Genomic DNA, 11315 nt, shown 5'->3' on the forward strand with positions numbered 1-11315 from the left:
AAAGCTCAGGGAATTTTATTCTCTCTTTTTTTTTTTTTTTTTTTTGTTTGGTACGCGGGCCTCTCACTGTTGTGGCCTCTCCCGTTGCGGAGCACAGGCTCCGGACGCGCAGGCTCAGCGGCTAGGGCTCACGGGCCCAGCCGCTCCGCGGCATGTGGGATCTTCGCGGACCGGGGCACGAACCCGTGTCCCCTGCATCGGCAGGCGGACTCTCAACCACTGCGCCACCAGGGAAGCCCAGGGATTTTTATTCTTAAGAATAAAAATTCTCGGGAGTTCCCTGGCAGTCCAGTGGTTAGGACTCCATGCTTTCACTGCCGAGGGCCTGGGTTCGATCCCTGGTCTGGGAACTAAGATCCCACAAGCTGTGTGGCGCAGCCAAGGAAAAAAAAACGAATAAAGATTCTCAGGAGTCACATGTAACTAAAGACTCTGAGAATATAAAATTTGATTAAATCACGTAGTAATCAAATACAAAGATTACTACAAAAACAATACAGCTCCAGTCAATCCTTGTCTAAAATATATTATCAAGCACCTGTGAGCAACCCTAAATTGTACTGAAAACCACAGTACACTTAGGCCCTAGAGGGAAAGTCAGAAGCAAACCTTGATAATGCTTCCTGTCACTCCTTCACCCTAAGATTTTGAATGTCTGTGCTCTTCATAAATGAGACTTTATAAAAGCTGCTTTTAAATTTCAGACGTTGGATCACAGTAAATTCAGTGTGAAATAATCCACTGTGGGATAAAAGTTCACAGGGGTGACAAATGGAGTTAAGGGAGTCTCTGGTGCCTTCCTTCTGAGAAATACTACACCCACAGTTACAGTGGATGGCTAGCACCTCAGAAGGCTACACTTCCTCTGTATACAAGTGAAACTGCCTCAAGGAAACAGAAGCTTTTTTTCTGAAGTGATTAGTATGAGTACCACACCTAAGACTTAAATAACAGGTTCTAACCCCTCCAGGTGGAGTGAAGAAAGGCTGTGGCTTAGAGCAGGGACAGAGCCCCAGGGCAACCCTTTCAGAGTGGTAGCTGAAGATAGTAGGATTTCTGGTTCTCTTTTCCCTTCATCTAAAGCTGCACTGTGTGATAACGGGGCCATTTAGCCACATAGGCTTGTTGAACACTGGAAATGTGGCTAGTATGACTGAGGACCTGACTTTTTACTTTGTCAAGTACACAACATAACATTTACCATCTTAAACATTTCTAAGTTCAGTAGTGTTAAGTACATTTGGTATTGTGCAACCAATCTCCATAGTTCATTTTTATCTTGAAAACCTGAAACTCTCTGCTTATTAACAACTTCCCATTTCCTGCCTCCCCCAGTGTCTGGCAGCATCACCATTCTAATTTCTGGCTCTATGAATCTGACTACTTTTGATACTTCATGTAAGTGGAATCACACAATACTTGTCTTTTTGTGACTGGCTTATTTCACGTAGCATAAGGTCCTCAAATTCATGTTCCAGAATTTCCTCCCTTTGTAAAAAGGCTGAGTAATATTCCCTTGTCTGTATATACCACATTTTGTTTATTCATTCATCTGGCAATGGACACTTGTGTTGCTTCCAACTTTTGACTATTGTAAATAATGCTGCTATGAACATTGGTGTACAACTATCTCTTGAGACTGTGCCTTCAATTCTTTCAGTTACATATCCAGAAAACAGAACTGCTGGATCATATGGTAATTCTTTTTAAATTTTTTCCACAGCAGCTGCAACATTTTACATTCCTATCAGCAACACACAGAGTTCCAATTTCTCCACATCCCTGCCTTAATGTGAATTTAAAACTCATAATTCAGTTATGGACAAACTTTTAAGTATGTTTGGAACAACATGGATATAGGAATCTGCTTTTTCAACTCTAAATTTTATGAAATCTAAATATACATTAAGTATTCCTAATAAAAATTAAAATTCCTGACTTAAAAAAATATATGGAGATGTGCTGTAGGTGGAAGACACACACCAGGCTTCAAAGAATAAAAAAAGAACATAAAATGTCTCATTGATAATGTTATATATTGACTACATACGAGATATTTTGGATATGTTGATCCAAATAAAACTATTAAAATTAATATTACCTGTGCTTTTACTTTTGTAAATGTGGCTACTAGAAAAAATTTAAATTACATTTGCAGCTCACATTATATTTCTATTGGACAGCACTGCTATAGAGGTAGCTACTACCACTCGTACCACATAATGAAAGGCATCAGATTCTGGAAGACAAGCTCCTTCTGCAGTCCAAATTGTTTTAAGTCAAGCAAGCCCTTTTTTTCTTTTTTTTTAAAATAAATTTATTTATTTACTTTTGGCTGCGCTGGGTTTTCGTTGCTGCGCGCGGGCTTTCCTAAGTTGCGGCGAGTGGGGGCTACTCTTCGTTGCGCTGCAGGGGCTTCTCATTGCAGTGGCTTCTCTTCTTGTAGCACATGGGCTTCAGTAGTTGTGGCACACGGGCTCAGTAGTTGTGGCTTGCAGGCTCTAGAGCTCAGGCTCAGTAGTCGTGTCGCACAGTCTTAGTTGCTCCGCCCGCACCAGGGTTCGAACCCGTGTCCCCTGCATTGGTAGGCGGATTCTTAACCACTGCGCCACCAGGGAAGTCCTCAAGCAAGCCTTTTTCAACCTCTCTTCTGCCCTTGACATCTATATGTATCTTTCTTTTACTACAGGAGGATTACCTGAATGAAAATTTCTATCCACTGTTACTGTGAAAAGCTGGGCTATTATACTTAGTCCCTCAGTGACTATCTGGGGTCCAGGCTTGAGTATCCTATATTCTCTGTTTTGTTGGTGTATCACAGCCTGATGCCTTCCATTACAGTATCAATTAACTCCTGTGCCTGCGTCATGGCTGGGGGCTGTGTGACAACACCACACACAGAAAGCTCAGGAGATGTGTCCATGTGTTTGCAGAGTCGAAAGAGGCATTTTCATTTCTTCTTCTTCGACTTGACAGTGCTTCCTTGACACAACTTCTCCTCCTGTATCTTTGTGATTCTTACCCACTTACAGCTTACTTCCACTCTGAAAGCAGTCAGGAATCTTACTTTTGTCTATGTGATGACAAAATAGTGGGGCAGGACCTAGACCAGGTGTGGTCACTTTCAGTGACTGTGGCTACAATCCCAGAGGGATGGAGGGGAGGGCAGGGGGGGCTATGGCGGGGCCCCAGGAAGGAACCCTGAAATGTCAGGTAGGGAAGATCCAGAAGCTGGAATTGAGGCAGAAGAGCTGTTGTGACTAGAGCTGTTGCTCTTGACTACACGTCTTCTCATTTCTGTTGCTCATACTGGGGTCACTCTAGATACAATAACCATCACCCCAGTTCAAAGCAAAAATAATCCTTCTCCCTAAAGGGTAAATTGGGCATAAGCTTTTTTTTTTAATGTTTTTTAAAAAATTTATTTATTTGGCTATATCAGGTCTTAGTTGCGGCACATGGGCTCTTCATTGTGGCGTGAAGGCTCCAGAATGCACAGGCTTAGCTGCCTCACAGCTTGTGAGATCTTAGTTCCCCGACCAGGGATCAAACCTGTGTCCCCTGTATTGGAAGGTGGATTCTTAACCACTGGACCACCAGGGAAGTCCCTGGGCATAAGCTTTTTTTAAATAAAATTTTTATTTTGGAATAATTTTAAGTCTACAGATAAGTTGCAAAGATAGTACAGGGAGCTCCTGTATACCCTTTACTTTTTTTTCCTGTATTTAATGTCTATATAACCATGTCACATTTGTCAAGACTAAGAAATTCACATTGGTATAATACTCTTAATTAACGTATAGACTTTAGTCTGATTTTACCGTTTATGTCCTTCTACCGTTCTAGAATCCAAACCACAATCCCACATGGCATTTAGCATACAAGCCTTTCATATACCAAGATCTTGCCCCATTTTATCATTCACATTAATGTTTGTTTTGATTTCTCGTTAGAGTATAGGCTCTAAAGTTTTGTATGGTTATGTATAATTCATAAATATAAGTTTATTCATACTGGTGATGCCCACCAAAGACTACCGAAACATAGTTATGGTCAAACAATGAAGGGTTAACTGCTATAGTGAGGGAGACCTGACACTATGGGCAACCATGCATCTCAGGAAATGGGTGTTAAAGAGGGCTTATTATATAGTGCTTGGGCTTGTGTTAGGTGATTTGGGGGCAGGCCCAAGGAAACAGGGGTCTGTTCTGGTGCTGTCAGAAAGCGGGGCAATTCTGTGATTCGCTTAATGGTTTTTATCTGGAAAGCAAGAAAAATGGATCATTAGTGAAGCAATAGTCACTCATGTTAGCTAGGGAAGGGATGTTTGGTCATCTTTTTGTGGTTGCAGTGTCCATCTGTTTAGGCACGATTAGTCTTATTTTCTTCACCTTCCATCTCGTCAGAGACCTCATCTGACATCAAAATTCCATGCCGTCGCTTATGTGTATCAGGGCATTCAGGCCAGCTACCAACGGTGGCTCTGGGGGCTCCTTTACTTCTTAGAGCTGAACCTGATCATAATTAAGATGGAAAGCAAAAGGAGACTGCTTAGCAGTTTTTGCTGCAGGATATGACAACTGTTGGAAACTGACACTGCTAATTCGACACTGTACATGTGCTTAACAAATAACTCGTCGCCAAGGGCTGGAAAGTTCGATCTGTCTTTTTCAGAGCAGAAACACGGCTGGTTTGGATGTAGCAGGAACTCAAATGACACTGAACTGGCGTACGTGTTCCTTCCAGAAGTGAAGTTCTTAGTGGTGACATCCTCTGCCCCAGCACTTTGTCTCTGAGGACCAGGCCTGAACCGAAAGCCCTGCGGACCTGAAGCAGGGGTCACCAACCCCCTGGGGCCGCTACCAGTCCCTAGCCTGTTAGGAACCCGGCCACACAGCAGGAGGTGAGCGGCAGGCAACGAAACTTCATCTGCTGCTCCCCATCGCTCACATTACCGCCTGAACCATCGCTGGAATTACTGCCAGAACCATCCCCCCCACTATTCGCATTACCGCCTGAAACTCCACCCCCCCAAAATTGTCTTAAACAGTCCCTGGTGCCAAAAAGGCTGGGGACCACTGGTCTGAAGGAACAAGCCGAGGGAGCCAGGCGAGGTCCCGTGACCCTGCGGAGCAGCGACCCAAGACCTGACAGCACAGCCTGCGGCCGCTCCTCAAGTTCTGCCTCTAGAGCCGCCATTATCGGTCTCCGCTGTTCCCGGTTCCCTCCCTCCTTCTCAACAGGAAATGACTCTCATTTCCTTCTACCACGTGGGTCTTCAATCCAGGCGTCGTCTGGGCTCACTGTTTGGGGGACTCTCCCAGTCAGCAACTTTAGAAGCTCAGGCGTGCCTCACAAGCCCTTCCCTACCCTCGAGGAGGGATCACGTAGATCCCTCGTCTCCCGTCCCAGCAGCGCCCGGCTCTGCAAGCCCCGGCCCCGCCCTGCGCCTGGCCGACCAATCCCCGGCTCCGCTCCGGACGCGTCACAATGGCGCCCTCGTGGCTCCGACCCCGGACGCCCTCCTCGGAGACCCCGCCCCGGCGCGGTCTTTGCGTCCTTCCGGCTCGCTTTCGGAAGTAGGATTGCGCCGCGTCTTCCTGGAGAAGAAGGTGGGGTTTGGCGAGAACCCGGAAGCGGGGCGGGGGCGCGGGTTCCTGGGGCTGTAGTTCCCTGATGCTTGGGCACAGGACCGACAGGGGGCAGAACACGCCGAGAGCCGAAGGGCTTTCGGAGGCGATGCATGCGCACGACGTGCGGGAGTTGTAGACTCCGGCCCGCCGAGCTCCTGACCACGCCCCTCGGAAGCCTCGCCCAGGGGTTTCCATGGTGATGTTAAACCAGCCTCAACTGCGACTGCAGAATTCGCCGCGTTTCACCCTCCTCTAGGTTCGCAGAGGAATAGGGACGACCGAGGTGCCGGATGTGGAGAAGAGCGGGAGCATGGAGACTCGGAACCCTAAGTGAAGGGTGGGACGGGGGCGGGACAGAAGGGGACGAGTTTGGGGAAAATCCCTTTTTTAGGGCAGGGATGTCTGGGAGTCCTGGACGGGTCCGCATCCTAGGACCCGGGGGTATGAGAGGTCTGCGCCAACATGTAGGGACACCTTTAAGGGTGTAGACGTGGTTGGAAGAAAGCTCTTTTTACTTTAGTTTGTTTTATTTCTTAAGGCAGTACATTCACATAGTTAAAGACTCACAAACTTGCAGAAGGCTTTATTACTCAGAAAGTTTTCTCCTACCCATTTCCTGTACCCTGAGGAAATGTTTTCAAACCTTTGAATTTTTCTTCTCCAGAAGTTTTATTTCTTCCTTTTGTATCTGCATCTCTTCTCTGTATTTTTCCTTCATCAGCTTCACTAAATTTGAATACTTCAATCTGAAATAGTTCCTGATTGATTTCCTTTGCCTCCTGGTCACACTTTGCTGCAGCATGTGTGTAGTCAGCCATTTGCTCTTCTCTTTTTCTAGTCATACCCTTGACTACCTTTTGCACTGGTTCCTTTTTGACATCTCATTTTGGAATGAGCCTGAATTCAGCAGGTTGTGGGAGTGGGTCCAGGGCTTTGTCTCACGCTCTCACATTTTTCTTTATTATAAAGATTTGATTGTCGTTATGTTTTCCCACTTTAAAAATATGACATATACGAGATATATTGTAAAACATATCTCGAAGGTGTAAAGAATACAACTCAATCCGGGATCTGTGTATCCACCACTAATCTTAAGAAGTAGTACTCTACCCAGTCCCCTTTCCCATTAGATCTGAACACTGCTCTTAGTGGTCATAAAGGGAGGAATAGTAGGAATGAAGCTGTCCTCACAGTGCTTGTAGTCTGCTATATAGCATGTGGGCTAGTTTCAAACAAGGTGTAATTCTCTTAGAACTTGTTTCCTCCTCCCCTGTAAAATGGCATAATCTTAGGCTTAAAGGGAGGCTGTATGTGAAGCTTGGGCAGTTGGTACAGTGATTGCTGACTGGTATTTCTGTATTTGGGAGGGATTTATCAATGGCTTTCTTGACTCTTGATTGAAAGTGTTCCTTTTTCCTAAGATCTGTTACCAGTAAAGCTGCATTCATCTGTGACTGTGGATCTATAGAGTTGGGAGGGAAACTTTATGGGAAGACACAAGCTAAGAGATAATAGGCTCTTTTATGTGGAAACCTTGACCTTTTGTGGGTTTTTTTTTTTGTTGTTGTTGTTAATGTTGGTACCTGGCATATAAGTGAACCAATAAAAGACTCCTGGATGTAAAAAAGAAAGAAAGAAATAGAACTCCACCTTTTTTCTTATGACCCTTTGTGTGATCCCGATCATCACAGCTCCCCTCATCATTGTCTTGGATTTTATGTTTGTCAATTACTTGCTTTTCTTTATAATTTGACTAAAATTGTATCCCACAGAAAAATGTATTGAATAGTTTTGCATGTCTTTGGATTCTGTATATGTTGTTTTCATACTTTGTTTTCTTCTGTGCCTTTCTTTAGTTAAGACCTTGTGTTAACCTTGTCTTTACTTAAGACCTTGTCTTAACCTTGTCTGTTGTCTTCACAGGAGTATTCCAAGACCAAGCGTAAAGCTATAGTAATTTTTGCTGTTTTATTTATTTATTTATTTTTATAAAGAAATAAATTTATTTATTTTCAGCTTCGTTGGATCTTCGTTGGTGCGCGCGGGCTTTCTCTAGTTGCGGCGAGCAGGGGCTACTCAGCGTTGTGGTGCGCAGGCTTCCTGGACTAGGGCTCGAACCCATGTCCCCTGCATTGGCAGGTGGACGCTTAACCACTGCGCCACCAGGGAAGTCCCAATTTTTGCTGTTTTATAGTATTCCATTTAGTAAGTGGTCAACAACTTATTTCTCCAGTATTCTGTTAAGTGACTTATATGTAGGTTGTTTCCAGTTTTTGGTATTATAAACAGTGGTGCTTTGAGTCAGCACATATCTTCTGGGGCACATGTGCCAGACTTAGTTTTGGGTTCTATACATGTAATGCAATGTCATGTCATTGCATGAGGAATATTGCTCTACTGTTCTTTTTTTATGTTTTTGGGTTTGGTATAAGGGTGTACCTGACCTCATTAAATGAGTTGGGGCAGTGTTTCCTCCTCTTCCACTTTCTGAAAGATATAGTTTAAAGTTGGTTTTAATTCTTCTCTAAATATTTGGCATAACTTTTCAGCAAAACCATCTGGTCTAGAGATTTTGGGGAGAGTTTTAAAATTCAATTTTAAATTTATTATTTATTTATTTAAAAAATCTAAGTACAGTCACTATTATATGTTTACAGCTCATTTTTAAATGAATTTATTTATTTGTTTTTGGCTTGCTGGGTCTTTGTTGCTGCATGCGGGCTTTCTCTGGTTGCAGCAAGCGGGGGCTACTCTTCGTTGTGGTGGGTGGGCTTCTCATTGTGATGGCTTATTTTGTTGCGGAGCACGGGCTCTAGGCGCGTAGGCTTCAGTAGTTGTGGCACATAGGCTTCAGTGGTTGTGGCGCACAGGCTTAGTTGCTCCGTGGCATGTGGGATCTTCCTGGACCAGGGCTTGAACCCATGTCCCCCGCATTGGCAGGCAGATTCTTAACCACCACGCCACCAGGGAAGTCTGCAAATTCAATTATTTAATAGTTATAGGGCTGTTCAAATTATCTATTTCATATTGGGGGAGCTGTGGTAGTAGCTTTTTGAGGAGTTGGTACATTTCATCTAAGTTGCCAAATTTATGTGAGTAGAGTTCTTTATAGTTTTCCCATATTACCCTTTGAGGTTGTTTTGCCAAAATTGGAATATTTTCGGTCATTATTTGTTCGGATACTTTCCAGGCCCACACTCTTTTTTTTCCCTCCTGGGATCCCATGATGTGAACGTTAGCTCTTTTGTTATAGTCCCACAGGTTCTGGTGGCGTTGTTCACTTTTAATGCTCTATTTTCTCTCTCATTCAGATTGGATAATTTCTATTGTTCTTTATTCAAGTTCTCTGACATTACCCCCTCTGTTGGCTCCATTCCCCCCTCTGTTGGCTCTGCTTTTGAGCCCATCTAGTGAGTTTTTAATTTTGGTAATTACATTTTTCAGTTCTAGAATTTTTACTTGGTTCTTTAAATCTTCTGTTTCTTTGATGAGTTGTACCTTTTCACTTGTTTCAAACATGTTCATAATTGCTCATTGAAGCATTTTTGTGATGGCTGCTTTAAACTCCTTGTCAGATATTCCAAATATTGGTCTTCATGTCTTCTGGTTTCCTTTGTTTTTTTTTTTTGTTTGTTTGTTTTTGCCACGCCACGTGGCTTGTGGTATCTAGTTCCCTGATCAGGGATCAAACCCAGGCCCCCTGCATTGGGAGTGTGGAGTCTTATCCACTGCACCACCAGGGAAGTCCCTGATGATTTTTTTGATGCTGGACACTTTCAGCATTTTCATGAGACTCTGGCTCTTACCCAAATCTGCTCTTTTTAGCAGGTTTTCTCTGACACCACACTGGCAAAGGAAAGGGAGATGCTACCTCATTACTGCCAGGTAGGGTGGAAGTTCAGGTTCTCCATTCGGCTTCTGTTGACTGTCTGGGGATGGGCAATGGGAGAGGTGCCTCATTCTAGGGAACTGGGGCGGCTGTCAGGTTCTCTACTGGACCTTCAATGACAGCAGCTTGGCTGGGAGGGTGAGATGTGTGTGTTGCAGCCTGGTGAGGGGAAGTCTAGGCTTCCTGTTGGGCCTTGGCTGACATGGGTGAGGGTGGCAGCACACTTTTTTTCTGTGGAGCTTGGCTGGAGTAGGGTAGTTATTGTCTAAAAGTTTTGTCTTACAAGGCTGCCCCTTTCCTCATCCTTTGGCTCAGAAGAGCAGGCTTCTCTTAGCACCCATTGATGTTTTCAGACTGCTGCCTTCTCAAACACCCAGTGTAGAATACATGAGGCAAAAAGAAAACCCGGGTGCCCAATGTCATGTCATTTCTTGGGCCCCAAGATCCCTTCTTGGTCTGCTGTTTTCTCTCCACCTTGTTATGTTTATTTATATAATATTCAGGATGTTTAGCTGTATTTAATGGGAGGAATATGAAGCACACCTTCTTTATCTTGTCCTGAACTGGAAGCTTTGCCTTCGGTTTTGAAAGGTATTTTTGCTCTCTCTGAAATTAGAGTCTGACAGTTTTTTCTTTCAGGACTTTAAAGATGTCATTCCACAGTCTTCTCTGTTGTATTATTTCCGGTGAGAAATTTGATGTCATCCTTATATATGTTCTTTATTTAACATGTCTGTTTTTCTGGCTAAGATTTTTTTTAAAATCACTTGTTTTGAGCAATTTGATTCTGATGTTATTTGGTGTCGTTTTTTTTGTGTTTCTTTAGGTTAGGGTTCATTGAGCTTCTTGGAACTGTAGGTTTACAGGTTTTTTTAAGTGTGGAAAGTTTTAGGCCATCGTTTTGTTACCGAACAGAGTTCGTGTGCCTGATGCACAGTGAGGCCAAACAAATCAAAATGTTGGCGTTTGGAGCAGGGAAAGGTTTATTGCAGGACCAAGCAAGGAGAACGGGTGGCTAATGCTCAAAAGCCCTGAACTTCCCTATGGTTTTAGGGGAGAAGTTTTTATAGGCAAAATTTGGGTGAGGGCTGCAGGGTGTGTGACTTTTTTGATTGGTTGGTGGTGAGGTAGCATAGCTGAAATTCAGTGTTTGTGCGCTGGTACCGAATTGAATCTTGGAGACAGAGTTTTGGGCAAAGTACAAAAGAATAGCTTTATTGCTTTGCCAGGCAAAGGGGGCCACAGCAGGCTAATGCTCTCAAAACTGTGTGTCCAACCCAGAGGTGGTAGTGAGGAGTTTTATAGTAATGGTTCACAGAGGAGGGCGTGATCAGCTTGTGGACGTTCTTCTCATTGGTTGGTGGTGAGGTAATTGGGAGTCAGCATCATCAAACTTCTGGTTCCAACCCGTCTGGGGTCTACGTGCTTGTGGGCAGCATACCATTAACTTCTTCCACCTGGTGGGGGTTTTGGTATCTGCAAAACAGCTCAAAGATATTGTTACGTGTATCCCTTGATGGGGAACCAGGACCCTGCCCCAAGGCTGCACTATTGTTTCTTGACTGCTCCTCCTCTTGTCTGAATCCCCTCCCTTCCCTGATTAGCAGTTGTTTGAACCTGCCCTTTGGAACTCAGGGAAGGTCATGGAGGCTGAATGAAGCCTATTTCCTACAAATAAGAAATGGGGGACACAGAAAGACTTTTGTGCCTGGGAGCCCACAGAGTCCTGCTCAGTTACAAAACCAGGATCAGATTCCAGAACCAAGAGATTAGAGTAAAGAACATCATCCACC

At 44.1% G+C, this 11315-nt stretch overlaps 1 non-coding gene across 1 annotated transcript; it reads left to right on the forward strand.

The window, feature by feature from the left end:
• The first annotated feature begins 6736 nt into the window (after positions 1-6736).
• On the forward strand, positions 6737-6871 carry LOC132507698 (small nucleolar RNA SNORA61). Its single transcript, XR_009536271.1, has one exon. It is a non-coding gene; the product is annotated as a small nucleolar RNA SNORA61 (small nucleolar RNA).
• The last annotated feature ends 4444 nt before the right edge of the window (positions 6872-11315 follow it).

This window comes from Lagenorhynchus albirostris, chromosome 16 (genome assembly GCF_949774975.1).
Source record: "Lagenorhynchus albirostris chromosome 16, mLagAlb1.1, whole genome shotgun sequence".
NCBI lineage: Eukaryota > Metazoa > Chordata > Mammalia > Artiodactyla > Delphinidae > Lagenorhynchus > Lagenorhynchus albirostris.